Raw genomic sequence first — 8,177 nt, 5'->3', positions numbered from 1 at the left:
ATGTAATGAACAAATGTTACACAGATTGCTTGCTTTTCCTAAAATATTCTTTGGGGAACAACACACATCTTTAAGAACCTAACTTGTCTTTGGCTCTCTATTTTGGCAGAGAGGCAGAAATTAGATCCAAATATATTTGATTAGACCTTTTCCTTAGCCAAAGTATGAGGTAGGTGAAAGGAGCCTCAGTGTTCCTTGAACATCTTTTTACAGTCCTCTGCTGTGCCCACACATGCCCCACATTGTCTGCTGTGTCTCCATCTGCAGTTTTATCTCAGACTCTCTCTCCATCTTCTCCCATTGTCCTTTGTCCTTATCCTGAAAACCATCAGTTCCCATTTCTTATTGTCATCCCAGTTTTTGTCCTATATGACTCCAAAGAGGAAATCAAACATTTTATCCTCCCTTCCTCTGTTGCCACCCACACCACCATCACCCCAAGCCTATGCCTCTGCTCATGCCTGGAGACATTCCTTGCCATCCCTGCCTGTTGCCTACTTCCTAATCATCTTTAATGGACCATGGCTGGCACCTAATCTTCCATAAAACTATTTTACATTTTCCTTAGTAAAAATGATTTTCCCTCCTTTGAATCTTTAGAGTGATTTGTTTATACCTTCATCATACTGTTCTTTAATAATTTCATACCTTTATTTTTAAAGTCTCTATACTAATATAGTCCTAATGGATGGCCTCTTACACATAAGTCTTGTCTAAGGACCCTAATGTAACCCTTTGTTCAATAATGATTTGTTTTCTCAAGTCTCTTAGGACACAATTCTTGTTGGAAATCAATAATCCAATTACATTTGATTAAAAGTGACTTAGTGTTCCATTTTCTAATCTTGTATTCCAACTCTACTCAGTGACAAAAATGTTGCTGTGTCCAAAATGATATGCTCTGTACTTTTTCCCAGCAGTTTATAACACATATATTCATATTGAAAACTTAATTGTCAGTATTATCCAAATTTACTTTGTTATATAATACCTTTTTTATTGTTTTCCTATTAAATCTGAAAACTAAGGTACTTTAGAGTAATTGGATAAATATTGTCTTAGGGTTTTTGTTCCTTTATTATCATCAATACCTTTTAAAAATGATAAAGAATGTAAGTATATATGAATAAAGATTTTTTTATTGTCATGCTGCGTGGGAGTACATTGTGACATTTACAAAAGTTCTTACAATATATCAAAATATATCACACTTGAATTCACCACCTCTACCATTCTCCTTTTTCCCTGCCCCCAGTTCCTGGAATAGTTTCAACAGGTATCATTTTTCCATTTACTGTGTACACAGTATTTGCACCATATTCACCCTCCCATGCCCTTTCCTCATCTCTTCCACCTTTCCACTGGTACCAACCTCCCCTGGGCAGGACCTGTTCTGCCCTTCTATGAATAAAGATTTATGTAAAAGAGAAAATCTGGTGAAAATCTGGTGAGAATGGTAACTATTTGGGAACTCTCAACCATTACCACATAAATAAACATTTTCAATTGTTTTATACCAAATTTTTACAAAATGTAATTTTCCTGCTGTTTTTTACCCCAAATTATTGTTTTTATATCAGGAGAACTAAAGCATATGATTAAACACAGGTCCACTTGATAAAACTGTCTATACATCCTTATGTCCCCCTCTTTCTCTCTCTTCTTTCTTTCTCTCTTTCTTTCTTCTCTCTCTCTTTCTTTTCTTTCCTTCCTATTCTTTCTTCCCTTTTCTGCTTTTTTCCCTTTTTTCCTTTCTTCTTTTTCTTTTCCTCTCTCCCTCCCTTCATTCATCGTTTCCTTCCCTTTCTTTCCTTCTTTCTCTCTTTCTTTTCTTTCTCTTGTTCAAAATTCCAATAACCAACTGAAATATCTGAAAGTATTCCCAACTAAAAAGCCTGTACAATGTCCGGAAGAGCAGTTGGGTTTCATCAAATTATCTGAGTTTGAAAATTATATGGATAGTTTTGATTACAAAGCAAACTGCTGATTAGGTTATATAAATCCTTGTGTATCTATTATAAAAACATTTTCAAAATTGATGCAAAAGCTTGACAATCAGGGTAATTGAGTGCACAGAATTTGGAGTCCAAATATTATATCCAACTAAATTGTGGTATTGGGCAAGTTACTGATCCCTCTGAACTTCAATTTCCTCTGCAACATAGTGAAGATATTAATAGTACTGGGCAAAGTTACTGGGGGGGGGTTAATGGATTCAGTGATTAAAAGAATCCTTATAAACACTAAAAATATTGCTGCTATTTTAAGAATACATTAAAACATGGATTTTCATTTCATTTGTCTCTGGCACAATGTGGAGAGCTGATGATGAGAAACCTATGAGAATTGGACATAAGCAAGGCCAGATGCGGCTTCATTGCTTTTACCTGTAGGCTGAGTTGGCACAGCCCTGGCCATAAAACAGAAAAAAGCAGAACAGCTACATCTCCTAAGCTTGTAGTCAGGGAAGCAGGAACACAGGTTTCTCCTGTTACAATGTCACACCCCTTCCCAAGAACTGTTGCTCCACCTTCCTGTTTATAAAAGACCTCCAGAAGGGGAACATAGGGCTTTTGCTTTGGAGGCTTTTTGCCTTGGGCCTTTGCTTTTTGCATTGGGGCTTTTTGGTGTGGAAGCTTTGGGGAGGGAAAAGATTGCTGAAGGGAAAAGAATTGCTAAAGAGGGGTTGATAGAAAGTCTGCACCGAGAACTTTAACATAGGTTTTAGAAAAGCTAAGCTAAGGAAACAACTTTCTACGTAGGTCTTAGAAAAGCTAAGCTAAAGAAAAGCCAAAGAAAGAAATTTACAGTGCATGTCTAAGGACTGAGACTTTAAGAGTTATGCATATGGAGTTTGTTAGATGCAGCTTGTTAGATGCAGCTGCTGTTGCAAGTCTGAGCACCGAGGCTAAAAGAAAGCTAAAGAGAGATGTGACAGTGCAAGCCTGGGTGCAGAAGACTTTAAGAGAGATTAACAGCTAAGAGAAAACATGGTACAGAGCAAGTCTAAGAAGAGAGAGTTTAAGCAAGGTTTTAAAGAAGACTTTAGAAGCAAGGTTTTAAAAAACTGCAAGGAGTAAGGCCTTAAAGAATAAAGATAGAGAAAAGAAGCAATGAGGGTTGTGCATCTCCCTAGAGCACCTATCACACCTGATCCCACTTTCTGTCTGTCTGTCTATCCTGTGTCTTTTAATCTCCAGTTGCCCCCAGCTAGCCCCAGTTAGGATCAGTAATAACCAGGAGAAAGAGAAAGCTCACTCCAACAAAGGAGGGAGAAAAAAACAGCTCCCTCCCATGTAAAGCAAACTGAAAAAGCTAAAAATTAAAGTCATATTAGCTATCGGTATTTAAAAAGCCAACTATATTTCCCGCAATCCTCTTTCCTTCATGATTTTGAATGAAAACTGCCCCCCAAAATGGAAGTAGTATCCCTTAATGTGAAGGAATTTTTCAGGTCAAACACAGAGTGACAGACAAAATAGATGTCTGGTAGATTCCAGCTTGATTTTGTGCTCTTGAACTCTATGCCCATTTTGGTTTTCTTCCCAACTCTTGATTCTGTTGACCATCAGCAAACTCAGATCCACTACTAGATGCTTGTCTGTGGACCCACAAAGGGATAAGCTGCAAAAAGACGATAGCCTGCTACAGACATCTTAAAAACTACCCCTTCCTAGTGATATTTAGCTAACTGTTTTTGATTGTTCATATTGATTGGCTCACATTGATCATCTCTTCTTATGGACCTCCAATCTCCCCAGTTCTTCACTGAATTGTATGAGATCAAATATCCATTATCTCATAAAATAACATTGATGCAGGTCTGCTGACTGAACTGTCAATTGTTAGTATTAGAAGTATTTCCATGGAACATAACTTGAAAAATAGAATTGGAAATTGTTTCTCTGATTTTCACACATTTAGAGGCATCAATAACCATATTGCCAGTGGTTGGTGGGACTTTGGTCATCCATGCCATGCAGTGACTAAGTAGTTACTTAAATTCTTACCTATTACCCCCTAGAGAAACATGCCTATAGAGGGCAGAGCTCAGCATTATCAAGTATCTGCTGCGTTTAAAATTGTGTCATGGAAATAAAGAGAAAAAATGCTATGGGTTGATTGGTTATTTCTTAATGTGATGGAGAATTAAGAGAAAGTGATAAGATTGGGGATTTAAATTCACAGCTCACAGCCAAAGTTGGGAACTAGAAAGCTTCCATGACTGTTCTGAAATAGACCCTTGACTGTTGTGCTACTATATTCCTCAAGCCTCATCATCATTATTTGTCATGGTTTCTAAATCTAATTAGTAATTAGATTAGTAATAATAATCTAATTAGTAATCTAATTTAGTAATTCTAAATTACTATGCAGAATACACAAAGTATGAATTGTGAGGCATTGCCACAATTGTGATGCATGTCAAGGAATTACAAGGATTTGTCAATTCATGTTGACTATTTAGGGATGTTTCTTAAGGGTGTCAGATTAGGGTGAAAGGAATACAATATTAGGCTAGCCTGAAATTTTTTGGTAGTGTATGTTGGAGATTGGATCTAGTAATTGTAGATTCAAGGTGTTAGTTCATGTGAATGGAAGTACTTCTAATATACGGTAGATAATTAGACCCAAAGTTGGCCCACAATAACAAAGTTGTCCAGATCTTCCTTCTTATTATATAGGAAGGTATACAATTATTTAGGAAAATTGGTTTTAATATAGTAGATATGCTCACCTACTTGCTAAATAATGTACCCCAAGAGAGTGTAGATAACATTCTCTCCACCAAGAGTTTGATAGATACATTGTTGAAGGCAGAATTCAATCATTAAAAATTTTGCATAATGCAGGGGAAGTGGCTCAAGTGGTAGAGTGCCAGCCTAAGCAAGCATGAGGCTCTGAGTTCAAACCCCAAAAAACCCCTCTGTATTAACTATAATCTAAAAGCCAGGAATGCTGCCATAGACTGGGTCCCTTGAATTTAGTGAGGATGATGGAATTCCATAAGGACAGGAACTAAATGACAGAATTTAACCTCTAGAGGCCATGTGTGCATGGAAACCATAAAGAGCAGTGGAAGCATTAGTGTATTCACCTTCCCAAATTCATGTTGTAATCTAAGAGGATGGAGTTTTTAGGAAATGATTAAGTCACAAGGTAGAGCCCTCAGAAATAGGATTAGTACCCTTATAAAAGAGGCCAGAAGGCACTTCCTTGCCCTTCCACTACATGAGTACATATAAAAGGCACTAGAGAGGAACGGGCCCTCTCTAGACAGCAGATCAGTTGCACATTACTCTTCTACTTTCCAGCCTCCACAACTGTGAGTAATATACTTACATTGTTTGTAAATTACATACTTTAAAGAAGTTTGTTACATCAGCTCGAAGGGACTGCGATAGGAATGATTTGGCCTGCAAAGATTTTTGGTTTTGGCAATTGAGTAAACATTTCCTAACAAGTGAAATACATGAGCATTCTATCAGCATCCTACTTAATTTGTAGAAACATATTTCTCCATGTTTTGGGAACAAAAGTGCGATTCAAATCACCACCCCAGGGAATAGCATTCTCTTGTTCAGGTTTCATAGGAGAGCCACCTCCAAAGAAGAGTCCAGATTCTTATTTGAAGGATCCTGTTATGTGATTCAAAAGACTATCTTCTAGTCTTTCCAGGAAAGACTTTTTTGTTCTTTCTGTGGGTATTGGGGTTTGGACTCGGGGCAAGAACTATGCCACTTGAGCCATGCCACCATCCTTTTTGCTTTTTTGGTTACTTTTTGGAAAGGGTTTTGCTTTCTGCCTGAGCTTGCCTGGGACTGTGATCCTCTTACCTATACTTCCCACATAGCTGGGATTCCAGACACCTACCGCCATGCCTGGCTTGTTGGTTTTAGATGGGAATCTCACGACCTTTTTTTCGCTTGGTCTGGCTTTGAACAAGATCCTCCCAATTTCTGTCTCCCGAACAGCTGGGATTGCTGGCATGAGCCACTGTGGCTGGCCCATCAAGACTTTTGATAAAGATGACTGTGTACTGCTGAAGGATGAATAATTGTACTTTTTGATTATTGTGGGATTACTGGCTCTGTACTGATAAGACTTTCTGGTGACCCTCAAATTGCCCACTGTAGCCCATAGTTAGAAGAGTTTATAGAAGTCAGTTTTATCAAGTTTTAATATAAATCTGTATCACATTGAGCCCAAGAATACCTAAACCCACCCATCCCACAGCTAATGTTGTAATTCTGAAAGGCATATTTGGCATATCTATATTACTATATGCCTGATAGATAGATAGATAGATAGATAGATGCCATGCTCATTAGCACACTCCATGATAGCCTCTATACTGCATAGGATATCATACTGGCCTAATCACATCAGTGATTTTATGTTGATTTGACCTCGTGAACTGGAAGCAGTAGGTGTTACTACTATATAGACACTTTAGTAATATTTATGTGTGCCAGAGAGTGTGAATTTAATCCCTTAAAGCTTTAGAGACCTTAGGTTAAATTTCTAGAATACAGTGTTGACTTATCCATTCTAAAGTGAAAGAAAATTTCCCACCTCTGGCCCTTCCTAGATCAAAAGTCATGAAGACACAATTCCCTCATGTGGGAATGCTATTTTGTGAAATTTATCGAGTAACCCCAGAGACTTCCAGTTCTGTTTGGTGTACAGAATGTGAAGAGAGTCTGCAGTTGGTCCAGGCTGCAACTGAAGCTACTCTTCCACTTGGGCTATGTGGAATAGCAGATAAGTGGCACTTGAAAAATCACTGGATGTTAAGGATCTCATATGAAAGCCTCTGGCAGGCTACTGGTGATCCACAGTGAGGTCTTTGGGATTTTTGGAGCACAGCTGTGCTAATTCTCTACAAAAAATTATTTTTGCTCTCAGAAAAATATCTCATTTGTTGCTAGATCCTAGTGAGTGTATGATGTTTGGCCATAGGTCAACAAATTTCCATGCATCATGGACTTCTCATTATAAACTGGATGATGTTTGGTCCACCAAGCAGGTGGATTTGCACAGAACTTGAATAAAACATCACTCCGCGTACTCACGTACACATCATCAAGTGTACATGATCAGTCATGAGCACATTCTAAAGGCATAAACAAGTTCCATGAGCAACTGGCTCTCACTGGTAAGGGTTGTATTGCTTCCATAGTCCCTTTCCTCTCTCAACCCACACTTAAGGTCTTATAGAGCATTTCTCATGATGACCCAACTGACGTAGAAGATATTTGGGCCTGGTTGTCTAATGTTTTTTTCACAGTATGTTAGCACCACCTAGAGTAGATAGCTGTAGCTCCACAACTCCATCAAGACGTGATTGAATTATAGTTCTTAAGAAAACCCTTTCAGTTATCTGGCTATTCACTGTTTGAAAGAAAACATGGTCAGAGGTATGATATGCAGGAATTCATGGGCTGTGACTAATGTACAGACTTAAAAACACTTAAGAAGAAGTGTTATCTGACAATTACTGATGATGAAATTCTGGGGAAAAGGCATGTGAATTGACCTCAATGAGTAGCTTATATACTTTTATTCCATTTGACTGCTAACCAAAGAGCAGCCACTGATGAGGAAAGCAATTATCAGGTGGGTAAGATGGCATGCTCTGTTGGCCAGTCCTTTTTACCAGCCACCCTTATCCTTGACCAATGGGCTCACAAAGAAAGAAACAATATTGGCAGAAGTAGAAATTCGGAATGGGCTGATCATTATGACGTTCCACTCAGCAAGGCCAAATCTAGCTATAGTCACTGCTGAGAGTTCAGCCTAACAGTAGCAGAGAAGGTATTATGTCCTCAGTATGCACCACTCTATGGGAGGACCCACCCACCTTGATTACAGGTTAATTATATTGGACTGCTTCTATCACAAAGGAGGCAGTGGCTTGTTCTCACAGGAACAGTCACTTAATCTGAATATGGATTTGCTTTCTCAATCTACAATGCTTCTATCAAAATACCATCTGTGCACTTAAATGTCTCATTCACTTTTTTGGTATTTCATTCAATATTGTTTTTATTCAGAGAACTTATTTAATAGTAAATGCAATATGGCAATGGGCTTATGCTCATGTAAATGTCTTAGCATGCACCCCCCTCACCCTAAAGCAGATGGCCTAACAGAATGGTATTGTCTTTTTAAGA

Source organism: Castor canadensis, chromosome 6 (genome assembly GCF_047511655.1).
Source record: "Castor canadensis chromosome 6, mCasCan1.hap1v2, whole genome shotgun sequence".
NCBI lineage: Eukaryota > Metazoa > Chordata > Mammalia > Rodentia > Castoridae > Castor > Castor canadensis.
The sequence above is the reverse complement of the archived record's forward strand: the minus strand, read 5'-3'. Positions refer to the sequence as shown.